Source organism: Mugil cephalus, chromosome 3 (genome assembly GCF_022458985.1).
Source record: "Mugil cephalus isolate CIBA_MC_2020 chromosome 3, CIBA_Mcephalus_1.1, whole genome shotgun sequence".
Taxonomy (NCBI): Eukaryota; Metazoa; Chordata; class Actinopteri; order Mugiliformes; family Mugilidae; genus Mugil; species Mugil cephalus.
Window position 1 is genome coordinate 27,518,004 of NC_061772.1, and position 26,337 is coordinate 27,544,340.

Here is a 26,337-nt window from a genome sequence, read left to right on the forward strand (position 1 = left end):
GATTCTTGTTACATGTTAATGCTAATGCTAACTGCTAGCTAACGCAACATGTTTCAGACGTGTCCAAGCAGAACTTGCATTTACTACGTTCCCCTCCACAGTGGTTCCACTTACTTCTTGTAGTATCTTTGCTGGAGAAGCTTCACTTGATAAAGACAGACCAGACTTCGTCCCCTCTGTGTCCTCCTTTGGTCAAATCGTCCATCCAGTGAGTGAGAGTGTAGGTCAAAGTCAACTTTTTAAAATAACACTCACAGTCTCGGAGAGTGAGTGTATTAGTATATTCTCTAAAAAATGCTTTTTCCTTGTCTATTCTTGCCCAAACAACCCGTTGAAATATGCTAACAAGTGTTTACAGGCTATAGTGTTTGAGATATTTTGCCTCCAGCTAAGCTCCGCCCCTCAAAATACGTCACACTGTTTACAAACTGTGACCTCCCGCCCACTCAACTCTCCACTACCTGTTAGCTCAGGCTACCACTGGTCACTCAAAGCGGGAACGCCCTTAATTATGTAGTATTTTAAACTTTCATAAACCTTTCTACAGTTGTCATGAACAGTGAAATAAATTATTGAGACCAAAATCTGTTTTGTGATCCAGGTTGTAAACATGTTTAATAATGCTGTAAAGTTGGACTTTTTAACATCTATGGGGACTTTCTCCCTTTTGGAGCCTCAAGTGGCCACTCCATGAACTGCAGTTTTTTTGCATTTCTGCATGGGCTTCATCGGAGACTGAAGATTTACTAATAAATATAAAGAAGAAGAGATTAAAACGACATTAAAACCAATAGCCTTCCCACTACCATCAAACTTTAAAATGAAATCTAAATCTAAAACCAGAGTTTTTAGAGTTGTTTTGAAGACGTTTCATCCGAGAAGCTTCTCCAGGTCTAAAGAACTAGTGGAGGAGTTGGGTTTTAAATAGGCACATCTGTAGGTGTTACCCATCAGAAACTCACCAGATACTTACCTGTAGCTGGTGGAAGCAGTTTGATCCTGTCGTCTGTCTCCAATGAATCGTACTCTAACCACTACAGGTAAGTGTGTGATTGTCTCCAAATGTCCTGTTCCTTGTTTTCAGCTTGTTTGATGCACGGTGCCCTGGATGACTGAGAACCTTCCCAGAAAATATAACACCAACAACATCCTGGTCCTTCTCAGTATTAGGCCGGTGATGCATATGCATAAAATGCATAGGACCTCATAACAATATTGACAATGTGAAGCTGTGCATAGAATTTTGAGTTTTTATTATCATTATTATTATTGGTGATTTTCAGGTAAAATGAATCAGTTAATCCTAGAATTTAAAGGGGGGCATACTTTACATTTTAATCTTTCAGTTTTCACCTTCAAAAGTAAAATCCAAAATGATTCTTCTTGAGTTCTTACATTGCCCACATTCTGCTGATCCATAATTTTACTCCAGTGTCGTCGTAAATGCCAGACCACATTTAGTGGCTGTGCTTCATCCATCACCAGTGTTTAGAACAGGGTGACACTAAGGGCTTCATCATTACCATCCAAGTTAATAAGGGAAAATTGCACATAATGACCTGTAAAAGATGGAACTTATTCTCTGTTAAATGACAGTTTCAGAGGCCTGTTCACACCACGCCTGCTCACAACACTGACTCTGTTGTATTTTACTCGTCGTCGTGCGTCGGTTTTCTGAGCTCTGAATCGGATCGTTGTTCGCTGCCAGACTTCAAGCGCAGGACAAGAGACGTCACCAAGTTAAAAGGAGTTCAATATAAAGTTAAGAAATAAACAAATTAAAATAAAATGATCCACTCACATTGAAGCTTTCTGGAACTGTACGAACCTGCAAAGGTTTTCTGGTGTTTCTCAATTGTTTTTCTTCTTTCTCTGTCAGTTTTTAGCAATTTTAGTTTTTGTTTGTGCAGTTTTTGGTGAAGATTGTCTCTCAGTTGAACTTTTGCCTGACTTTACCTGTGTGTTTCATTTTATAAAAACAAAACAAATGTGATATATTTGTCAATCCTGGAGCCGTTTTCAGCTGTTTTTCAAACTCTGCAGATTATTATAAAGCGAGGCCTTGCAGAAATATAAAAGAAACTAGAATAAATTAAATATAATACATGACTTTTCTATCTGGTATGTTGAAAAGAATCTTAATCGAAGTTCCACTGTTTCACTAAAACCTTTCCTGTTGATGCACGGAAATATAATCTGCACACATTTTCACTTTATTTTATAAGTTAATAATACGTTTTCAAGCAAAAACACATTTTTTTTGCAAATCAAAAAAAAAAACTAGCTCCCTGCACGAGAGAAGTTGCTCTGAATACATTCATCTATCTTTAATCGCGGACGCTGTTGCACACTTAACGGGAAAGATTAATAAAAATAGTTCTGCAGAGGTGTTAACGCACCTTAGCTGCTCATTAAAGTGCGCAGTAGGAGTTGTGGACACCCATTCAACTTCAATTAGTGTGATTTATTTAATTTTTTTTTTTTAACCTCGCGTGGATTATCGTATGTAAGGGCTACTGTATTAAATCCATAGAAATGTCTTTAAAATGTCTTAAATCCGTAAAAATAATTTAATTCTAAGTTAAGAGAGTGTGGGTGGCCTCAAACTTTAATTCATCCTTTTCACACACAGGAGTTAAAGGAATAAATATTAGAGGAAGACTGTTATTATTATTATTATTATCAATGGTCCAAATCTATTTTTAAACCGGGGTGAAGGCTTCTGAAATCTGCAATCTGAAGAGCAGCTTTTAAAAATATGAAAAAATAAAAAATAACAAAAAAAAGCTGAAACAAATGTAAAATGACAAGAGACAAGACAAAAAAAATAAGTGGAAGAAGAAAAATGTGCTAAAGGGTAAAAGCATGAAGCTGTAACTCAATTCATCCCCCCTCCTCCACCTCCTCCTCCTCCTCCTCCTCCTCCTCCTCCTCCTCCTCCTCCTCCTCCTCCAAATGAGTGACTATGCACTACCTCTGGATATTCATCTACCTCTGACTGTAGCTTTTTGTTGTTTCTCCATCTCTGGCAGAGACGAGCGAGCCAGGCGCTGTGACCATTAACTCTCAGTGTGAGGAGAGAGACATGCGTCAGCCTGTGGCTCCCCCTCTGACAGACTGAAGAATGTATGAGTTTCACAGACTGATTCAGCCACAGAAAGCTCATTCTAGCCACATCTTCCTCCCCTCCCCTCCGCTCTCTCTCATACCCGCCCATCTCCGCCGCCGCTCCGCCTGCTATAAAAAGACTTTCTCGCTGAAAAACACTGAGGTCAAAGCTACTTGAATAATTTTTGTGATTGACGCAGAGCCCTGCAGGTCTCACGGGAAGCACATCCAACTGTGAAAGAACACAGCCATGTTGGATAAATAGCGCGCAGCCGGGAGGGGGTTGGGGGGGGGGGGATACTACTGAGATCTGCTGACTTTCAATTCCAACAAATAAATAAATAAATAAGTAAAACTTAGTTCAAGGGATTAAAGTGTGACATTGAAAACATAAACGGACGCGTCCTACAGTCTTTGGAGTTTACCCCGAAGTGGCCGACGCCGTTCTGGAGCCATTAATAAATCAAAGGCGTTTAGAGCATCCCGGGGTTGGAGCTGATCACTGCCTCTTCGTTATGTCTCGCCCGCCACCGGAGTACCACTTGCTGTGTCAGGTGGTGTGCAGGGTGACCCGATGTCAGCTCACTTACTCAAGAGTCTCAAGCTGAAGGAGACACAACGCCGGGTTTCTTGCCTGCTGTAACAGCCAATTGAGTTTTTGCACCTGCTTATTTGTCTGTCTGGCTTCATAACAAACCCTGCAACAGCCGCCTGGTTCAGAACAAGTTAAAAAGTCCTGGTAATGTAAAAAAACAACAAAAAAAAACAACCACACAAAAGCATTTTCTGTCACCCAATTTAAGTTTTTAAATCTACAAAGTTATTGCGACATACTTTTATTTTATTAAATTGTATGTTTAGTTTTCTATTTTTAATACAGTGTATTTAAAGCGGTTGGAAAAGTGAGAAAAAGCATTTTTAAATTGGTCCAGAGATTCTCCTAATTGTGTTAGCTTTAGCTTAGCATAGGCCAATTAGCCAGTCATTTGCAAAAGTGATTAAAAAACTCAAGAATTTTCCCAATTATTTCTTGTGACCTGTACATTCGTATCGAGTACAAATGTCAGTGCAGTTATCTCGAAGGTATTGCTCATTGCAGGTATAGACTTGGGACTATATTCTGGCAAAGCACCGCTGCCAAAGACACCACGCAGCACCTTTAATCCCCCAACTTCCATCAACACACCAGCATGACTGTTTTTCAGGTGACTACATTGTGACTAGTGACTAATAGCCCTTTCGCATCGAAAATACCAGTTCAACACAGGACTTTCAGACCCAGGTTGACCTGCCTTTGGTTTGCTTTCACATCGGCAGAAGTGCCAGGTCTGACCTCCTGCTGTGTGTCTGTTTTTTTACCCCTCTCATACATCATCGCGTCAAAAACATCATCATTACACATTTAAGTGCGCTGAATCTCTTCTTCTCCACGGATGCAGAGCAGCTCGCGGATCTCACGGTCTTGCCAGTGCGCTGCCATGATCGATTAATAAGTCTGCCACATCGCTATACAAGGCGCACATGCGCAGTTCACATCAAGATTCCCTAATGGTCTGGGTGGTGTTTAGCTCAGTGAGTACAGCACTCGCCCCATGTGTTGAGGCTACACTCTATGCCTCCCCATTTCCTGTCTATCTCTACTGCACTTTCAATTTAAGGCTAAAATGCCCCCAGAAAATAGGCTATACTAAAAAAAAAAAAAAAAATTCCCTATTGGTGTGACTTCCCAATTCACCTATGTGCCTTCGTCAACGATTGTGTAACAATACATTTGACTTGGAAAAATATTTGGAGCTGCTCACAGCCCTGGAGCTTCTACAATGACACCGTCTGACCGACAGTCCAGTGATAAAATCAGAACAGGACAGGGAGGTACATCAATGTCATCGTGTAAATTAGAGGGTCGACACGGCATTCCTGTTCACATCGAAGCCGAGACGATAAAATCCCAGGTCAATTGCCGGGTCATTAAAAAAACCTAGGTCGATGTATGGCTTGTATTTCACATAGGGGTGGTGTATCCCTCTAAAGGGGAAATTAAACATTCATGTCTTGGTCCTTGTATGGCGAACTATATCCAGACACCTTTGTAAAAGGTATTTGACATAGTCAAATACGTCAGGGGTTTGGTTGGATGCCTCTGAGCGCCGCTGGAAATGGACGAGGAAATGGGAAAAGGGAAATCCTATTGGTTATTCCACTAAGACTGGACGAAGAAACAATTTGTCCCAAGACACCAAGAGACAGCAGAAAAATTAAGAAGAGAGAAAAGATTATTTTACTGTGAAACCATTTTTTTTTTTAACATGATGATCGTGTAATATATTTCTATTTGACGGGGCAGCTCTTCTGAAAATGGAAGCAGGTTCTCTTTGTCGTCTCTTAAATTTTAAATCAAACCGTGTCACCAGAATGTGTTTCATTTCGTAGCAGCTCTGAGAGCGTTTCATCTGCAAAATAACTAGGCCTTTTTTTTTTCTTTTTTTTTTTTACCCTATATATGGTGGTAAAATAACAAAATACGAGATAAAATTACACTGGTAGGAGAAAAATAACTACCTTCAAGGTTGTAGAATGTGAGAAACCAAAGCCTAGGAACCAGGAGCTGTCTGTAATCAACACCAATGAGGCGATATATTGGATGGCGGCTGCAGAATAATATCACCACCCTCCAAGTAGGTGTACAGTATATGACTAAATCTTTCCTCCGCCCCCTCCACTTACTGCCATTATCCCACCGTGGGGAAAATTGCCTGTCTGGGTACAAGCCTGCAATATTCCCAGCAGTCGTCCATTTGGCTCTTAGAGAGGCTCCACTCTCTGCAGCGACAGTGAAGCAGAGGTCACACGCCGAACAGTCACCCTGGGGTTAAAATGATAGAGTTTGTGCAAGTGTAAATTACTCTATAACACAGGACGCCTTCACTCAGGCCTGTAATGGATAACTTCCTTGTTTTTTTTTATGGTTATCAGATCAGCGTGAGCCCTGTCGGCCTGGGGAAATTGTTGTGACAATATAAACACGGGGGCTTGTTAATCAACTCCACGTCGGAGGCTTTCATCAGATTCTGATAGGGATTGTTTGGTAATTCCTTTTCTTTTTTCTTTTTTTTAAAAATTTACTGCCCAGGAAACTCGCCATTATGAATGTTTTCTGTGCATCGGTGCATTTTTTAACTTTATCTCTCCAAGGAAAATATCAGCAGCAAAAGTTAATTTTATTTCTAGAGTCAACGAAAATATTAGTGAAATTTCAACCACATTCTCCAGGTAAAATGCTCAGTTATTTATTATTATTATTATTATTATTATTATTAGAATTATTGTTATTATTATTCATGCATACAGCGATCAGCCACATCATTATGACTATCTTGTGGCAATTCAGTATTCTGCTTGGAAACTTTTGGACCTGACATTCATTCATGTGGATGTTATTTAGACATGCAAGGTGTTGACCTGGCCTCCAAATTCACTAAATCCCAAACTGATCGAGTATCTGTGGAATGATCCACAGAGGCCCCTCCCCTCAACCTATAGGTTAACCCATAGACCCTCACTAACAACTGCCGGACCACCTCAGAAGGACCATGTCTGTTCTCAGATGAGTCACAACTGTTTTGGAGGCAACAAGGGGGACCTACACAGTATTAGGAAGGTGGTCATAATGTTATGACTGCTTTTATTTTATTGCATTGTTTTATTCTTATGATGCTCTATGATCACAAACAATCCCACATAGTCAAACACACAAACGTAAGGTGTGTGTTAAATTTAATTGCTGCTAAGGCTAGTGGACCATGCCATATTATTATGGTAAATAGTTATGTTTTTTCTTAATATCACAAACTCAATTCTGGTGGAAATGCACATTAGTGTTTTGTTGACCCGTCTCTCCACCCCAACCTCCTCCTTTACCAGCCTAGGGATTTGTCATTTGAACATAAATAAAAAATCATTTCAGAGCTTCTTTTTAAACTTTGCCGGATGCAACTTTTATTTCTCTTCTTCAATGTTTGTGGCTAAATGTTAAAGTTATATTTACAATTGGAAATATGTTTAAATAAAATCCTACATACTCCGTGTCTTTAGTAACGTACCTTTACAGCACAAGTTCAGCAGAGTCTTCATATGCATTTCAAAGCCAAACACTCATCTTTCATCAGAACATCAGTATGAGTGGAAAACTCTGTACGTTCTGAAATAACCCCACGTTCAAGGATATTTGTTTTGTGCATATTTAAAATGTGGTTTCCAGGCAACTGCCGGTAATAATGGCCTAAGGGTCAGGAGGCAGTATATTTTATTTGGTCAAATTTCCTGAAACTGTATTACTCCCACACTGCTATTTATGGTTTTGTGCTACCTTTTAAAAATAATCTACCACTGTTATGCTGATGACACTCATTTGTATATATATATATTTATATATACACGAATGTAAATAAACCCCTGGACAACTAACTTTAAATCCTCAGGCAGACATTTCACTACATAAATACAACAACTCCAACATAATGGAACAATTATGTGTATTGGCAACAAGCTAACAAAGACGTTAGCCATGGACACTAAATTATGCAGGCTGCATAACCTGTGAGATGTTTCCAGCAAATTCTTTTTCAAAAATTGGCTTTGCAGAATGTTTTAAATGTGGAGGCATCCAAGAGCAGCCATTCAAATATTTAAGAAGATAGTTTTAAATGAGTGTGAGACATTATTTTAATATCATGATATCACAATGGTCCCTACTTAATCTCAAAATCAGTTTGAGGGTCCTTGGCCTGAAAAGCGTTTAAGACTGCACTAGACTAATTACAGTCACATGAGGCACCTTTGACTGGCTGTATATGCACTAGGAAATATGAGTTCTACAGACTAGTCAGTTTGTTGACATTTTAAGCATCATGTCAGCAAGTCGCTGATCACTTGACAATAACAACACAACATGGACGCCAGTGGGTCATTGCAGCAAAGTAGAAGCGGTTCATCAAGTGTGTGGAAATACGTCACTAAAGATGAAGCCATTACTACCGTGACATGTCAGTCCTGAAAAACAATGCATCTGGAAAAAGACATCCGCTAATGCTAGCAGAGAAACGCTCCAAACCCTCTGGAGATCAGTCAGTTAACAACTTCACCAAACGTCCTGTGGTACCAGTGAGAAGGAGACTGCACATCAGATATTTGATAACGTTATTAGATCTTTAGCTGCAGTACACGGAGAAGACTTCAGAGAAATATTGCTACACTTTGGAGTACCATTAAATGCTACTGATGCTGCTGAGTTGCGGCCTGTTTTTATACAGCCTATACATGTCTGCAGCTCACAGCATGTAGTACATGAGCTGTCTGTTCTCAGATTATATTCATGTCAAGAATAGAGATTTCATTGTTGTAAAGCATTACTTTCTACTATGTTTTTATCAGTGACGTCATCAGATACAGAAGACTGAAGTTGTGCAAACCCTTACTAGGACCAGACATGGTGGTTTGTGTTTTCTGTGGCTGCACAGTGTTGTATTGTCTTGCCCACCAGCAGCAAGTGGAAGTGGTGCATCCTTCTCCTGGTCAGTGTTGCTCTGAGCCAAAGCTTCTGGGCGCCAACTGTTGATAACACCAGTGAGATCTGGGCTTAGCGCAGCCAGATTTTGATTTCCTGATAAGATCCACAAACAGTCCCCCCCAAATGTCAGAGAATAAAATGTTGAAATATATTTCCCACATGCAGTGAAATCAAATATATTTGAGATATTTAATCTTAAATGGAGTCTTTATAAGTTGGAGGCCATAGACTGCAATAGATTAACCGATAATTGATTAACTGTTGATCATGTTGCCTCAGTTTCTCCAATATATGCATGATTTTTTAAAAGATTTCCAAAACTAAACAAGTACAATAGTGAAAAAAATAGTTGTCAGGTGACGTGATAATTATGTTGCTAATCAAAGTTTTTTAATCTATATCATCAACACATTGTTTTTACCTTAAAGCACATGGACATACAGAAGGTTTAAAGCTACCAGCTCATTAGAAGATGAATGGAAACCCTGATTACTAATGTAACACATTCAGACAGAGTGTGAGGTCAATAGTAAAAACACTATTGTCTAATAAGCATAAAAAAAAACACTTGGAAGTAATCTTTTGGCTGTGGTAAACATCAGCTCTCAGGGAGGAAGAGGAATGTTGAGGTAACAAAAACCACAAGCTGTTCAAACAAGTGTTTGAAGAGATGAATAAAGCCGGAGCCAATGTGCACCAGCGTAGTTGAAGAAGCGGGTCCGTCTTAGTCATCTTCTTCTATGCAAGAAATTCTGTGTTATGAAGTTGGAAACAAAATAACAAACAGAAAAAAAAACTTCTGGTATATTTCCGGCAGTTTTGACGCATTCCATCGTGAGGAAATTATATTCTGATGAATGTTATCAGTCCAGTTAAAATACCAAATGCTCCTGTTTTTGTTATTTTTTGGGTAATTTGTTCTCACCATTTACTATGGATAAACAGATGTATAAGTTTTGCATTTTCTTTTCTGATATTATTGTTATTGTACAAACAATTTAAACCAATCCATCACCACCACCACAGGGGCCATGAGCTCAGCCCCAGGCTAGTTAGATTAGCTTTCTGACTTCCACCTATAAATTCAAATACACTTTCAAATTTAATCATCTAAGTCCGGCTGGACAAGTTTCTACTTATATCTGCCAGTCACCATTCATTTTTCATCATCTTTGGGGTTAGCGTACAGTAAAAAAATAACATCTCAGCCTCGTAGCTGGTTTAATTATCGAACCATCACCAAAAATCTATGTGTTTTTAAAAGTAAAACTTGAGGTTGAGTCTTGATAAACAGCTCTTTGACATGTTATACGCAGATGACTGTGCCCTTTATATATCATTAACCCTTGTATACACCAATCAGGCATAACATTATGACCACCTTCCTACCATTATGGCTCTGTGGATCATCCCACAGATACTTCGGAATCCAAGACAAGAACTGAGGAACACAAGGAAACGTGAGTGTTGGACAAGGCGGGGTCTATGCACACATGGGCAGAAACTAGTGAGGGCCGAGCCACTAGCAAAAAACAATCCAACAATCAATGTGGGAAAAACACAAGAAATGAAACACCGACAATAAAATATACAAAACAAGAAACACAAGGAAAACCAAGCATGTTATGCCCATCTTGTGTCACTGGTTTTAATGTTGTGGCTGATCGGTGTATAGCTCCTCCTGGAATAATTATCCTTGCATTTGTGGAAATCAAAAATACAAATCTGCATTATTTAGCTGGACTAAAAGCCCAAATAACTGTCTATACCACTATGTATGTTTACTGTATTAATTATTCAAATTCTCATGGACATAAATGTGCTAAATTAACTAAACCTACCCTGCGTATCTGTCCTGTTTTCTATCCGAGTCTGTGTAAAGAAACCCTAACTCGATGAATGTTGTAGGTGGTAATAGTTTCACCAGCCCCACCCAACTGCGGACGCAGCCATGGTTGCATGTTCAGAGGAAAAATAAATGCTGAAAATAGAGTCAGTTTTCATTAAGGTGCCGGAGAACAAAATAATTTCTTGGATTCTTTGACGTTGTGAAAAACACAATTAGCAGCGTCGATAGTATCGACGGTGTATTTTTATTTTATTTATTTTTTTTTTTAAAATGTCTGTGTTTTGTTTTAAGCGCAGTGAATCATGTACATTTTCAGAGTCTCTCAGATGTGAGAAAGGCTCAAGTGTGGCTGCTGCACACAAAGAAGTTGAAGCAGAGAAATGCCACAGCGCACACTGAGTGACGTCAACCAGGAGGCCCCGTGGGGATGAGGTGAGTCAGAGCCAGGGCCGCGGCCTCGCCAGCTCTCCGCAGCCATGAGCGCGTCATCACCAGTCTCACTGACACCCTCTCACATTTCTCTGCATCTGCTTCAATGTGCCTCTGCCTCCCTCCATCCCTCCGCCTCCTCAAGAGGATCTCTTCACATCCATGGCATACGCCAGTCCTAGCTATGCCTGTCTGTCTTTGTCTCTCCCCACACTTTAAGGGGTGGGTGCTTATCATGCATGAAATGTTTATATCTAATTATATCTAACATGGCGAAGAGCTTTTTTTTTTCTTCCTTTCTTTTTTTATATATATATATTTATATATAGCCGAAGGAGGAGGCTGCTAAATAAAAGAGATAACATGCAAGTTCCAACGTTTGTCATCAAGTACTGGGCGAAAAAGTACTTTTATAGACACAATGTGAAAGAGATAGCTGTGTGTGTGTGTGTGTATTGATGCCGGTGCTGGAACATTAGCACAGTTCAGTTTGCTGGTGCAAGCACAGTGAGTCACACCTTTGCTCTGCACTGTTAGTTAGACAAAGAGCAACACAACAGACTGGCATCCTCTAATATGTTCGGGTTAAGAGAGCAAATGTTTCTGTATCACAGCAATGGAGGTTTATGCTGATAAGGAGCTCATTAATGCAGGATATGCTGTTAGTGATGGACGGGGGCCGCCAGATCTGAGGCTGGAATGATTCACCCATCACTAGCAAGAACAACACTTTAAATATTTTTTTGTTGAACTCGCTCAGACACGATGTAACACATGAAGCCTCATCATTTAACCCACCCGAGGGCCTCTCCTAATAGTAGCCAAGCGCCGACTGGTAATAAAATGTTGGAGCATAAATATTTCCTCAAAACAAGAGTTTGCTGGCTCTCATTGTGCCGCCTTTAAGGTTAACTGTTTCAGAGCTGCGATTTCACGCCTTAAAACTAGTTCTTCAGAAGATGATGATAGGTCTGAATGATTCTAGTCTGGTCACGTGAACGTAGCTTAGACTGTGGCGTCATTCCGCAAAAATCTCAGGAGAATCCAGCTGCTGCGCAATGTAATACGTCAGTCTGACACACAGATGGTATAAAGATGGAGCAGCTCCTCAAAAGTGAAGCCAAAGCAAGTAGAGCCCTCCCCCTGGTGGCTGGAGGCTGCATTGTAGGTCATAAGCCCCACCCACTCCATGTTAGTGGGCGGGACTTGGGCCAAACTTAAACACTTAAATACACATTTTGTTTTTAAGGATGGATTCTGTTATCATAGGCAGTTAAAATAATGTTTGTACATGTTTGTGTGACATTGTTTTGGATATGTTTTGTTTTAGTTAGTTATTAATTAAACAAAAATGCGAGTGAGTCTAGAGGAAGTGATATCATGGATGTGCGTAGCTCCACTGTCGGACCGTACTGATCAGACACTGTCTCCAAAGTCACAAGATGGCGCCGCCCGTACCACTGGGAAAATGGCGATATTTATATACAGTCTATGCTCTGACGCCATGCAAGCAACTTCCCCATCCTGAAATATGTCACCTATTTATCTTCAACATCATTGTTTACGCAACAAGAGATGTGTGGCTAATTTTTTTTTCCTCCCAAGTTCAATATCCACACTCATGTCATTTAGATTTCAAGAGCAATTTCTCCTGTTGGACTTTATTCATGAAATTCATTAGTCACTTATTGTATATTCTGCCTCTTACCACTTCAACCGTCCATTAACACTGGTTTTTCATCAGCTGTAATTATTAGTGTTAGAAGTAATAGTTGGTTGCCTACTTTAAACAGTTTCTCGTTGTTTCGTGTTGTTCCCTGACACTGTTCACCTTATTTTATCTTATCTGATCTTATCTTATCTCAGACAATTTCAACAAGTGGACTGAGTGATCGATCATACTTGTATTTGATGCTGTCGTCCGGCGATAGTTCTCCATCCATCAGGGTGGACATTAGATTAGTAAACTGCAGTGTGATTGGTGGAGTTATTATTAAGCCAGTATCCGGCCTTTTAGTGCTTTCTCTGCATCTAATAAACGGGGGCGTTGAACTCATTTTTAGTTCAGGGGCCACATACAGCACCAATTTGATTGCAAGGGGGCCGGACCAGTAACGTAGTAGCATATTAGTAGAATATTATGAAAATATTAAGATTTAACATTTACAAAACATTTATTTAAAAAAAAAAACTATGGTGCATTGCTGCCAACTACATTTTAGTTCTGTGTCTCGGTGGCTGCAGTTATTACTAAAACAGTTTGACCTCTAGTGGGAAAATCAGGATTAGCAGTTATTTTTTTTATAGCTAAAAGCTAAAACAACCCTCTCAAAGACAAGCAGTTACAGAAAATTAATAAATGAATGAGTTACTTTTATCGAAACGTTGTAGTTAATGTCTAAATAAAAAAATCATCCAGCGGACCAGATTGTACCCCCAGGTGGGCCGGTTATTGGCCCGCGGGCCCTACGTTTGACAGCCCCCTGATCTGGAGCAAAACCAAAGAAAGTATCAAAGCCACAATTCTCTTTCCACTGCATGGTTAAAGTTAAAGCATTCTGCTTGCTTTGATAGAGGAGAACACGCTCTGAAATGGGCCAGAGATTTTAATCAACAACTGTCAGAATCAGACGTGTCGGGAAATCTGTGAAAAACAGAGCAATGCATGTTTATTTCACACAAACAAACAAACAAAAAAAAAAACTTTTGGAGAGGCAGTTTACCAGAGAAACCAGTTGCTCTAGAGAGCAGTGTTGCTCCGGTGGCATGGCACGCACACACACAAAAGCCTCTGGTGGGTAAGATTGCAGTAGATGCAGGGTAGGCGGTGGCAGATATGGAGATGCAGACTTAATTTTTTTTTTTTTTTTTTTTTGTATTGGTTGACGCCTGTCTGCAAGCTGTCTGCAACGTGCTCAAGTTCCACTCATGCCAGGTAGAGGCGTCAGCTAGGGGGAGCATGAGGCCGTCTGCTGGGGGAGGGGGTCGGTGGCGGCAGCAGAGGAGGAGGAGGAGGTGGAGGAGGTGGTGTTGGTGGTGGTGGTGGGGGCGCTGCTGGGTTGAGAGCGGGGTGGGGGAAGTAGCTTGCCCGGAGAAAGAGGTCTGCACCACATACAACATTCAAGCGAACATCTGACGTCAGTGCATCAATAATTAAAGCATTTTATTCATAGCCTGGGAGAAAAAGAATCAATTGACAAATCACATATTCACTTTGAGTTACTTCAAACGGTGAGACAATTAAAATGCACAACGTGTCTGTGTGTGTGTGTCTGATGCCATTTACACATTTTCTATATATAGCGTCCATGTTATTTAGGATGCATCTCCCAATATATGGCAAAGGCGTTCATAGAAATCGTGACTCACTCCCACCCCCCCCACCCCCCATCTGCCCTGCTCTGATTAGTTATGAAGTGCATTCAGCCATTGTATTTATTCCATCTATCATGCTTTAACAGAGAAACTTCCTTGTTTGTTTGTTTGTTTGTTTTATTTATTGCCGTCACGTCTATCTAAGAATATTCCTGTTTTTGTGGTTTCGTGCAGGATTTTGTCGTAGCCTCATCTGTGTAGGTATTCATGAAAACACATGAATGCAGCGTTCTATGCCTTTACCTTTTGATAATCAAAATTGCTATGGTTCTGAAAAGTTACCTCATTAAAGTGTTTTTTTTGTGTTTTTGACAACTGTAGCAACAATTTACCTAAAGCTGCACAAAGAGACAAATTGTACAAAAAATGGATTAAAATACTGTGTGGTGAATGTGAAATTTGATGCTAGCTGAAATCTTTTAGCTCCTTGTTTGCATTTTTTGGGCCAAAAAACATGACTGTTTTGGTCACTGCATAGCATCAGATATATTTTCAGCTCCAGCAAGAAGATGGTTTTCAAAGAGAAAGCTCACAACCCACAACCAAATGGTGGATAGAAGCCAGCGGCTAGCCAGCGGGTAGCTAGCTTGCTTTTAGCTTTTGTGCATAATAACAAAATCAACCAGCTCCAAGTAACACCAGTTTACCAAATAGCATCTAGTGTGTTAACAAGAGAGCATTAGAGGTGCAATTGGAATGATTTGGTGACCTTGGACAGAGCTGAACAAGTCGTTTCCTCATCTTTATGCTAGATGAGATCTTTTAGCTCCTTGTTTTAGCTCCTTGTTGCGTTTTTTTGGTTTGTTTGCACTGCATTGCATCGGATATATTTTTAGCTCCAGACTGAAGATGGTTTTCATGGAGAAAGCTCAGGTTGAGCTAACGAATGGATACCCACAACCAAATGGTGGACAGAATCCAGCGACTGGTTAGCTTGACTTTAGCTGCCAGCACCAGGTGGCACAAACTCACCAAATAGAGCATTAACAAGAACAAGAGAGCATTAGAGGTTCATATGGGATAGTTTGGTGACCTTTGACAGAGATGAACTAATTGTTCCCTCGTCTTTATGGTAGCTGAGATCTTTTAGCTCCTTGTTTGCCGTTTTTGGGCCAAAGACTACTGTTTTCGTCCCTGCGTTCCATCGGATATATTTTCAGCTCCAGCTCCATGCCTTTTTGGCATTATAGCAAAATCTGCTAGCACCAGGTGGCATAAATTCACCAAATGGCATCTAATGTGTTAACAAGGGAACATTACAGGTGTCTATGGGATGATTTGGTGACCATGGACAAAGCTGAGCTAATCGTTTCCTCATCTTTAACTGAAGCCAAGCTAATGTCAGTAGAAAACAATTAAGGACCACATTTTCTAAAATAACAGTCTGATATTTGCAATTCCGATTCTCCTGTATTCTACCACTAGTAGTTCCAGCCGTCATAGGGATTAAAAAGCGGCTCACATGTTCAAACACAACACACCTCACATGACATCCGCAAATAGCACTTCATCAATGATTATGAATCAATGGAAAAGACATCCATTCTTTATTAACTTCTCTGACGAGCGCAAAGTCAGAACCGTCAAATCAATATGAATGTTGGCTTCATTAACTTGCCAAGCATGTCCTCTGTTTTCCCCTTCTGACCATTTTTTTTTTCCTGCCCTGCAGGCTGACCTGCCTCTGACCTAACCCGACCTCAGCTCTGTCTTTGTTTAGTTGCTGCTTCTTGGTCTTTGCCCTTTGAACCTCCCAAGACACTTCGAAGCTCCTTCTGAGGGTTAGGAACATGTTATTGTTATGCTCAAAGCCTGTTTAAATGAGAACAATTGTCTTCTCAGAACAAGATTCAAACCAAACAGATGCCTGCAGACCTTAAGACAACAATATATGGGACTAGTATGTAAACATTTTTACACGATTTGCTGGAGATTAAAGCAACTATCACTACAAGAAGCTGAAATGGGATATTGGTGCAAGACTTGAGTCAATTTGTTGGACAATTATTCTTTTACATAATTACAAATACTGTTTCTGTCTCCTACAAAGTTTGGAGTCTTGTGTGTGATTCATTTTGAGCAACAAAAGCATTTAAAGTCTTCATACATACAGTACTCACCAACCATTCATTCATTCATTCATTCATTTTCTTGGCTTATCTGAGGTCAGGTCACAGTGACACGTTCTAGTTTCTCAAGAGGAATCCTAAGCCCTTCTCAGGCCAGTTCAGATATACTGTAACAACCAGGGGCCAAATCTGGACCATTGGGATGTATTTGCAAAGTGTAAAAATGACATATAAGACATTAAATGCAAAAATCTCAACATTTTTCTGCATTTTTGTCATTCGATGGAAACTGAAAAATAAATGTTGGTATTTGTGAAAACCACAGAATGTATAAAGACGGAACAACTCCTCAAACAAGAAGCCAAAGCAAGAAGAGCTCCCTCTGTTGGCTGGGTGCAGTATAGACCCTTTCACAGCTTGTATTAACATGTAACTAGAATCCCCCAAATAATGATTAACTTAATGTAAATTCAGTCACAATTTATTCTAACCCATAACCTTATCCAGGCTGAAACTGATGATGCATTACATATTAATCTTATCTAATATGAAGTGTGCACGTTGTTGATTATCTCACTTTAATCCTTTCTTTTAATCGCTAAAGCCAAATCAAAGTTCTCTACGACTGGCAGTGGCTGGTATGTGATAAAAGTTAGATGATTTAGTGTTTTTGATTTTTCCGTTTTGGCACCAAAAATACAGCAAGACGACATTTTCATGGTTGATAGTGTTCGTCTCAAGCTAACGTTGTGAAGTCACAGCGACGTAGGCCCTGAAGGGGTTGATATAAGCTCCACCCCCTCCATGTTAGTGGATGGGACTTAGGCCGAACTGAAACACTAATATGGTTTCTGAGAAGAAGATGAACAAGATGGTTTCTGTCATTTCAGGTATCTACAATATAACACCGGTGCACATTCAAGTGTGGGTTTTTCTGATAATTTTCGTTGTAGTTATTTGACGCTGCTGAAACAGGATGTGACATTGTGAAGACTACACGTTGCCATGCCAACGGCTCTATGAAGCAGTCCCACTGGGTCGTGAGACTTACAAAAAATAATCCAAGTGTCAGTTTGGACAAGGAAGTGGGGACGCATTGTTCATATTTATATACAGTCTATGGGATTCCTAGTCTATGTCTATTCCTTTCAGCTGATCACAGAGAACATGTTGAGCATGCTGTACAAAGGAGTGGGCGTCACTCTTTTCCTAATAAACGAGGAACAAGGAACAACTGGACATGTTGAGTAGCTTCTGCCCCTTCTCCTTAGTCGGTTTCAGGTGTGCGCCACCCACAAATGTTCTTGACATAATCCACTCACAGCTACGTCTTCAAGAAAACTGTACAAGCCCAGCTGCTTTGGTTTTAGCCTTGTTTTTTGGATAAAATCTTCACCCGACAACTAACACACCCCGACTTCAGATCATCAATCCTAAATTTGGCAATTTCCCACTTTCTGGCAGACGCAAAGTGAGATTAAGACAAAGAAGCTGAAGACTGAAAGACTAAATGTGAGCTCCTTGACTGACAGGTCTGGCTGGAAGGACCGTAACATCACTCACCTGTCCTCGAACTCTTTCAGCCCTTGTGCCCTTGACCGAATCCCCAAGGCCGTGCCTGCAGACCGCGGCAGCGTCCAGGTTGTGCTTGCGAACAATCAATCAAGGTTTTCTGAGTTGAGGTGGGCTCTGAAACTTTGTTTTTCGATCTATGACCTCTCGGGGAGGACACAGATTCACAAGATCTGGACGGTGAAATAAAGCCCTGGCTGTATCTTTGACTCTGCGTGTGGCTGGCCATGCCACTCATGTCAATGTGCCATTCTCTGACTCATGGTGTTGCCTACGGTGGGGGAGGGAAACTCTGGAGGCAGGAACAGAGAGGGAGAGACGAGAGCTCCGACGTGGAGAGTGGGATGAAGTGTTTTCTCCCCCTGCTGACTGAAAACCTCCCTCCTACTTTCAATGTAAAATTCACATTCTTTATAAGACATTATTCACGTTTGCTTTCTAGGAATCTGGAATTTAGTGTCAACACTGAGAGGTTTTAATTGCAAATTCTTATAGTGTAATACTGTAGATCAGGGGTCTTCATCTTCATCATTTTGCATTAAATATTAAGGTATTCAAATAATGCACAGGTTCAAATACACATTTGTTTTATTTGAAACATGTGCAACAGTCGGGCGGCCACGAAACTGGCGTAAACATAAACATACCTGACATAAACATACATACATACATACATACATTGGATTTCACTTGAGCACTCAATAGTGTCTCTTTAAAGGATGGAAAAGTAAAAAAAAAAAATATACATATATATATATAAAAAATGTCTAATCAACCAAAGATTTTGCGACCCACCTGCAGTACCTCTGCAGACCACTAGGGACCCCCTGTTGAAGACCTATGCTACAGATGCAACGTACCGACACCAAAGCGTCTAATTTGCATCCTTTAAAATCAATTTTAGATCTATTAAATAACTAAATAAACACATTTTTGACTTAGAAATAACCTAATTAACCCTAAAAGAAGAAGCTGACATCTATACTCATATTGCCAGCATGTTTAAGACAATTTACATTTATTTATTTATTTTTTAAAGAAGTTATATACCACACTGAGCTTAATTTGTTTGTGTTTAACTAAACTAAACCAGTTAAATGTCACAGAGGAAGTAGAGGAACTAAGATACAAATTCCAAATGTAATCTCACTTTGATTTGTGTTTTTTTTTTTGAAACGGTGTCATTTTGACAAGACATTCATGTCATTCTTAAAGCCTGAAGAGCCTTTCATGCTACACTGAAACCTTTCTGTGGCTTGGCTCGAGCACCGGTGAGAAATACATTACACTTTAAACTAACTATAGGCCTTTTATGGAAGTTAAGAGACTGAAGAGCCGAGAGGAAGAAGAGGTGACGGAGAAAGAGGCCCGGCTGACTCGCTCGACTCCTAAGTGAGATTTATGGCTCTGCCTCAGATCTAAAGCGAAGGCTGCGACGTAGGTCCAGACCCTGCGTAGCCTGACGCGCTCCTCCCCAGAAATATAACCTCACGTGGCGATGATGCAGGCTGGCGAGAGTGATTGGAAATAGCCCCGTGTCGTGTCTCGGTGGTCAAACGAGCACATAAGTTACTTCACCCTCCTGCCTCCTAAACTCCATCCACTCAGACGTGTGCAGCGATTTCTGCAAAAAAGTAACTCAGTGTAGCCGGCTACGGCGTAGGCTCTGTGTGGATTATAAACCGAAATAAAACCTCACTCTGGCTTTTAGCTGTTGGCAAGACAGACACAGAGGTGGACGTCTTGCTGTAAGTAACACAACACAATGACTTTCATTTACCTGATCACACATAACATTAAATATGTTGTCACCTGCAATAACATCATTAGTTATAGTACTATTCTGATAGTTTTTATTGTATGAGCTGTTGATGGATGATGTTTCAGTACGCAGCTCAAACTTAGAATCAGTATTAGACACTTTAATGATCCACATAAGGAAACTACTTGGTCACAGTAGCGTTGTTTCACATAAAAGTAAACACTCTTGAAAACCACAAGATAAAATAAAATAAATATTATCTAGTAAAAGATAAAGAAAGATAAACATTCTGCTGAGCTCTAAGCCTCAAAATGTCCAAAATGCTTTGCTTATTTTGACTATAAAAAGGTCCAGAAATGTCCTGTGAGTTCGTGGTTTTGCTCATTTTACCAGGAGATTTCAGTATCTGACAGTTATCTATAATTTACTCTCTCTTATACGTAGTGGAGAGCGCTCTTTTAACAAGTGAAATTACCGCAGTGACACCATATCGGCCTCCGCCTCAATTTGACGTCGTCGCTACGGCAACACCCAAGACCCACGTAGCTCACGTAGACCTCCACGGACACATAAACACAAGCTGTGATTGGTCGGCTCAGCAGCAGCGTGTCTCCTCTTTAGTATTTTCCAGCTGCTTCTCCATCGCCACAGTTTTCTAATTGATTGTTTTTAGATCGACGAGGCTGGAACACGTTGAGGAACGGTTATAACTGAGGGGGTCCGGAGATACAAACATTTGTATGTCCAAAAATAGGGGGGGGAATCAACTCCCTGCTGTTTTAAAAGGGCATGTGGCGGGGATGTTACTGAAAATGTTCTTTCTCAGTATTAAAGATGATTTGTAAACGTATATTATGGTGTAAATATTTCTGAATGTGTGTTTTATGTTTTTATAGGTAGGAAACATTTCTGTTATAGTTAATTATTATTTCTGTGTCACGCCCATTGAGAGGCATTTATAAGGCGGCCATTTTGTCCATGTTTTTGTTAAGGCTGGATGATATTGGCAATTTTGTTATCGAACCGATACCAAGTAAATACAGGGTTAGTATCGCCGATACCAATTCCGATACTTTTTCTTGAAACGTCACATCAGTGAATAACTTTTGTAATTTTCCCTTCGGTTAGTTGATTATGACTATGATTAAATACAGGATAACAAATATTTAGGGAAATAAAATGTTTTTCCTCAACTAATTACAATATAAAAGAATTTAAAAATTAAAATTTTAAAATTAGAAAAAAAAGTCATTAGTGAAAAAATAAGAAAAAGGAACAATGTAACAAAAATATAAGTATAACAATGTAAACATGTGTCGATGCCATATGTTTTTGCGAGGAAGAACATCCACACTGGTAATAAAGATAACTAACGATTTTTGTTAGCGAGTAAAGGCTACGTCTTTGTCCCGCAGTCCTCTAAAAGAGCCTTAAAGTGCAATGTATCAGCTTTCAGACACATAATTACATTAATCCAAAGTGTGTTGCCACATTAAAGAGTTAACGCACCAAAATCATGTAATTTCCACTTGTGGCCAGAGGGGTCGCTGTTGCATTCGCTCAGCAAAAAGTTACATAAAAGTCATTTTTATTAAATCTTAAGAGGCAATGAAGAGTGGGAAAAGATGTAATTAAACATAAATCATTTTGCGGGATCTCAAGTGCTGTCGTAATAAATAATTTGACCCTGTGGTGGGCAGTAATACGCCGTGCTGCGTTAAAACTGCCCGAAATCCCAGAAGAAGAAGAAATTATTGATGACGTAAAATGAGTTACATACCAGATCTAGCAGAGTGTTTCTGAACAGCTGACACGTCGATTAGAGCTAATCTTTAAAAATGCAGTAACTATGTGATCTGACTATATAATCATGTGATTAATTCATTTTTAACTACTGACAGCGTTTATTACGTTATAATATTATCACACATTTCAGTTGAATTGGTCAACATCAAGAAAATAATATCATCTCTTACATCATCTCCAATATAGATTAACTTATTGGTTTAGCTATTTAAAAAAAGTTAATAATAATAAATAGAGTTAATTAAAAGAAAACTAAAGGTCCTTTTATTTCATTTATATTAAGTTCATAGAAAACCACATATGGATCGAAATATAGATTCTGGATGTTGTATGTTATAGCCATTTACATGTGATTTAACTAGTGTACTTCTTATTTTTTTGTTTACTCATGTCAAATTGCACACGTCAGTTACAAACCAGGCGTCCACAGGTTAATACTTACACCCACCGTGGGGACGTTACAGGTGAGAGACAAAAACAAATCTGAGAGCCTCCCGCATCTGATGCAATTTAAAGTTTCTCCAGATCGGAAGCACCACAGAGTTTCGACATGACGCACAAAACATAGCAATCCCTCCGAGCCGATGCAGAGCGGCACACGTGCAAACAAATATAGCTCATCAGCAGGTGTGAATATACATTTTCTGGTATTAGTTGGGGGAAAAAAAACTCTCATCTGCACACGCACACACACACACGCACACACACACTCACACACACACACACATGATCGTCTGTCTGTGCGCACACGGGTGCATTAGTGTGTGTATGTTACGTGTTTGGATTTTGATTCTAACATGGAAAGGCACTTCCACACCCATATATTACCTTCTAAAAATAAAGTCATGACGTCAAACAACACTTATTTCAGTTGGTCAGCTAGCACCCCCCCCTCCACACACACACACACACACACACACACACTCCCCTCTCAAAACACACTCAATAACAGGGGAAACTTTCAGGATGGAAAAAAATAAAATAATGAAATAAAACCTCATTCTAATACATGAGCAATAAACACACAAGGTAAATATCTAACACTGTCTCTTATATTAATTATCTCACAATTTATAGCCACTCGGGTGAATGTGCAAGAAACAAAACATATCAATGGATTATTTTTTACTGTTATTATTATTTAAAACACCTGCATCCTTTCTGTGATGCAGCACGACGTTAGAATCATGTGGCTCTGGTTTACTACGAAGCTCGAGCGTAGAAACAAGTTTACTTGATAAGTATTCACATCACATATAACTCTCTGCAGTGAGGCTTAGATATGAGTCATAGTCTAGATAGGAGGAGGGCACATTAACAGTCTGACTTTTTATTACCACGTAAGAAAAAAAAACCCAAAACAAAATAAAACAAATGCCCTCACCGACTGACTGGACGGATATCTGCGGACCAATGATTAGGAACTAATTAAAGAAAATATTAGGGTATTTATTTATTAAGTGTTTACTCTAAAACGTTCAGGCTGATTTGAAAACTGCCTCCGATTAGTGAAGACTTCGACACTAATTCGCGTCTAATGACAGAAATCCCTGAATTCACTTCACAAAAATCATATTATCAGCTTGTTTTTTAGTTTTAGAGGCCAAAATATGCCAAGGAGTTAGGTGTTTAATCATTAATCTACATCAGTTATTAATAATTTATTGGGTATTACAACTTACTGTAGACCTATGCGAGTACGTACATACTTTGAATATAACAATTTGGGAAAAAATAATGATAAAGTTGTAGATTCAATTATTTTTTAAAATAAAATGGATGCAATGGTTCTGTTCAGTTTATTATTGTGCACAGCATTAAATTGTAAAAGTACATAAAAAAGATTTTATATATTTATTTTTAAAGAGAGCACTGCTGACCTTGTATTAGTTTGTTTTGCTTCCTGTCTCTTTTTTTTTTTTTCATTTTATTTTATTTTGTTATATATTTTCCTGCTCCAGACTATTTCACAGATTGTTCAAGGAAACAGTTTTGTTGCAGGAGACAGAGCAAAATATAAATAAACAATATGAAATTATATTAAAAAAAAATATATATATATATATATTTAAGAATTTAAGATGCCAATGTGGAGGATTGAATAAAATACAAAAAATAAAATAAATGTAACTGGTAAAGTGTTGACGTTATTGCACCTTGTGTTTTGATGAAATAAAATGTCCTGCAGCACTTATATGAAACACACTACTTCCTTCAGGACAAAGAAAACTGTATTATACGATAACATGACTCTGACGTCCTGAATTTGTACTCGGCTTATTTACGACGATGTAACACGCCTCAGGTAGTTTAATTTGTCGTGAGAATACTTTTGATGCCATATTTGGAGAAATTATTTGACAATATTTCACTGCATATGCGAACTGACCGCCCTCTTAATTCCTCTTCTGGGCAGATGACTCATGAATCAGAATCTGAGTGTTTGAAAAGACCACAGGAAGTTTGGTTAACATTTCAAACCTGGCAATACTCCTCCGGTGCCTCAAACGTCACGTCTGCGCCTCACCTCATCTCTGCCGTCCGGGTCGTCTGAGGATTCTCTCTGCAATAAACCCGCAGAGATCAGCTCGTACCTCCTTAAAGCACGAGGATGTGCACAGCCTCACCATTCGGACCTGATTCCGCTCATTGTCTGCTGCCACCTGCTGAAGTTTCATCCCTGGAACCGAGTGACTTTAAGGCGGAAGCTGCGATGCTATAAACCACAGACTAACACAGGATGAAAAAAAAAATGGAGAAAGTGAACATGAATGAATCTAAACAGACATTTAGTGAGCAGTTCAGTTTGTGAACAAAACACAGTGGACAAATAATGCTATGAATCATTTTCATCACAGGCATCCGCAGCAAAAAATAAAATAAACTTCTAACACGGTTGTCAGCGAGACCGACTGAGCATGACAGACAGCTGAAGGTGTTCGTTGTAGGGGTTGCACGACTTCAGGTTTTTTGAAGTCTACCGTCATGTGGTGAAGGTCGAGTCGAGTCTGAGCAGTCTGAGATGACGTCACTAATAAAAACACAGTAGAAAGTAATGAAATCGAGATTCTTGACCTGAATACATATGCTGAGAACTGACAGCTCATGTGCTCCATACTGTGAGCTGCAGATGTGTATAGACTGTATAAAAACAGGCTGCAACTCAGCACCAGTAGCATTAAATAGTACTCCACAGCCTAATGGAGCTACGCTCAAAATTAGATTTTCTGATTGTGGTCTTTGTCCTAGTTTACATGCAACGGAGAAAAATGGATAACTCCTCCTCCTCACTAGGGGGCGATATGTGTCTTTTCAGCAGGTTAATATGGCCCCCTTTCCAGTTAACCTAAAACATCATACAATACACAACTGGAGTCGTCCATACGGCAGACCAGCATTTCAAACAACAACCGGATGGATAACAGTTCATCTTTTTTAATCTCCTACGTAATGTGTGCGCTACTTATGGTGCAGGTGGTTCTTCTACCGGCTCTGTTTACTTTCTTCTTCTTCTTCTGCGACCGACTTTCTTGGATGTTCTTGATCGGGGTCATATGCCAGCACAGCGGTTATGGAGCATGCAAACGCGCGTTGTCTAGTTAAAGTCCAATTAAGGCGTATACATGCCGGTAGAAATCAATTTCCAATCGCATTATCTGGGTGTCTTAATCAGATAAGGAGAACTCCAATATTAATCAGAGTAACATGTTTAATTTGTCCAGTTAAAGTCAGATTAAGGCAATAATTTGTCGTTTTCACATGCATGTAAACTACTGAGTAGATGGGATAGTGTAGCTGGTTATTTCTCTAAAGCTAAAGGTTATGGAGCATGTGCGCACATGCGTTGTCTAGTTAAAGTCTGATTAAGGCATATATATACCGGTGGAAATCGATTTCATTGTCATGTTAATTGGATAAGGAGAACTCCAATATTAATCAGAGTAACATGTTTAATTTTTCCAGTTAAAGCCGTATTAGGGCAATAATTCCTGTTTTTCACATGCATGTAAACATACTAAGTAGACGGGATAGTGCAGCCGGTCATTTCTCTGAAGCTAAAGGTCTAATAACTTTATCAAATAGTTGATGGGCAGCCTCTTTCTCTCTGTTACCACAGGACGTTTGGCGAAATTGTTAACTGACCATTCCTCGGTTAGCATTAGCTGATGTCGTCTCAGATGTATTGCAGTGGGACTTTGGTTGTATTTCAGGACTGATATGACATAGCTGTCACAGTAGTATGAGCTTCATCTTTAGAGACGTATTTCCACACACTGGATGATTTGCTGCTAGTTTGCTGCAGCGACCCACTGTCTGGACTCCTCACTCGTCCTCTAGGAGGCGTCCATGTTGTTACTGTCACGTGATCAGTGACTGGTCGACGTGATGCTTAAAGTTAAACCCCCCCAGTGACTGCACAGCAAAGTCGGAGAAACAACCGTGAAATGTAATATTTGTCGAAGGTATACATGACAAAAGGAGCGAAAGACAAGTCCCTTAGCCTACTTAAATATTTATTGACCATCCATTATGTTAAAGCCTACTACCGGTCCTACACCGGATTGACCTGTAGTTTGTCTCCTGGTTCATCATGCATCCCGAAAAATCTATCTGTCTGATATTTGATTAATCCTAATGACGATGGATAATATTTCCGTTGCCTACTTCTTTTGCCTTAAAAGCACGGGCTTCTAGTTTAATATCAAACTTTGTCTTTCCTCATACAACATATTCCAATGAAAGGATTCGCCATCCAAAGGATTTAGATAAGATGGATGGATTTGAAACTGGATTTGATAAA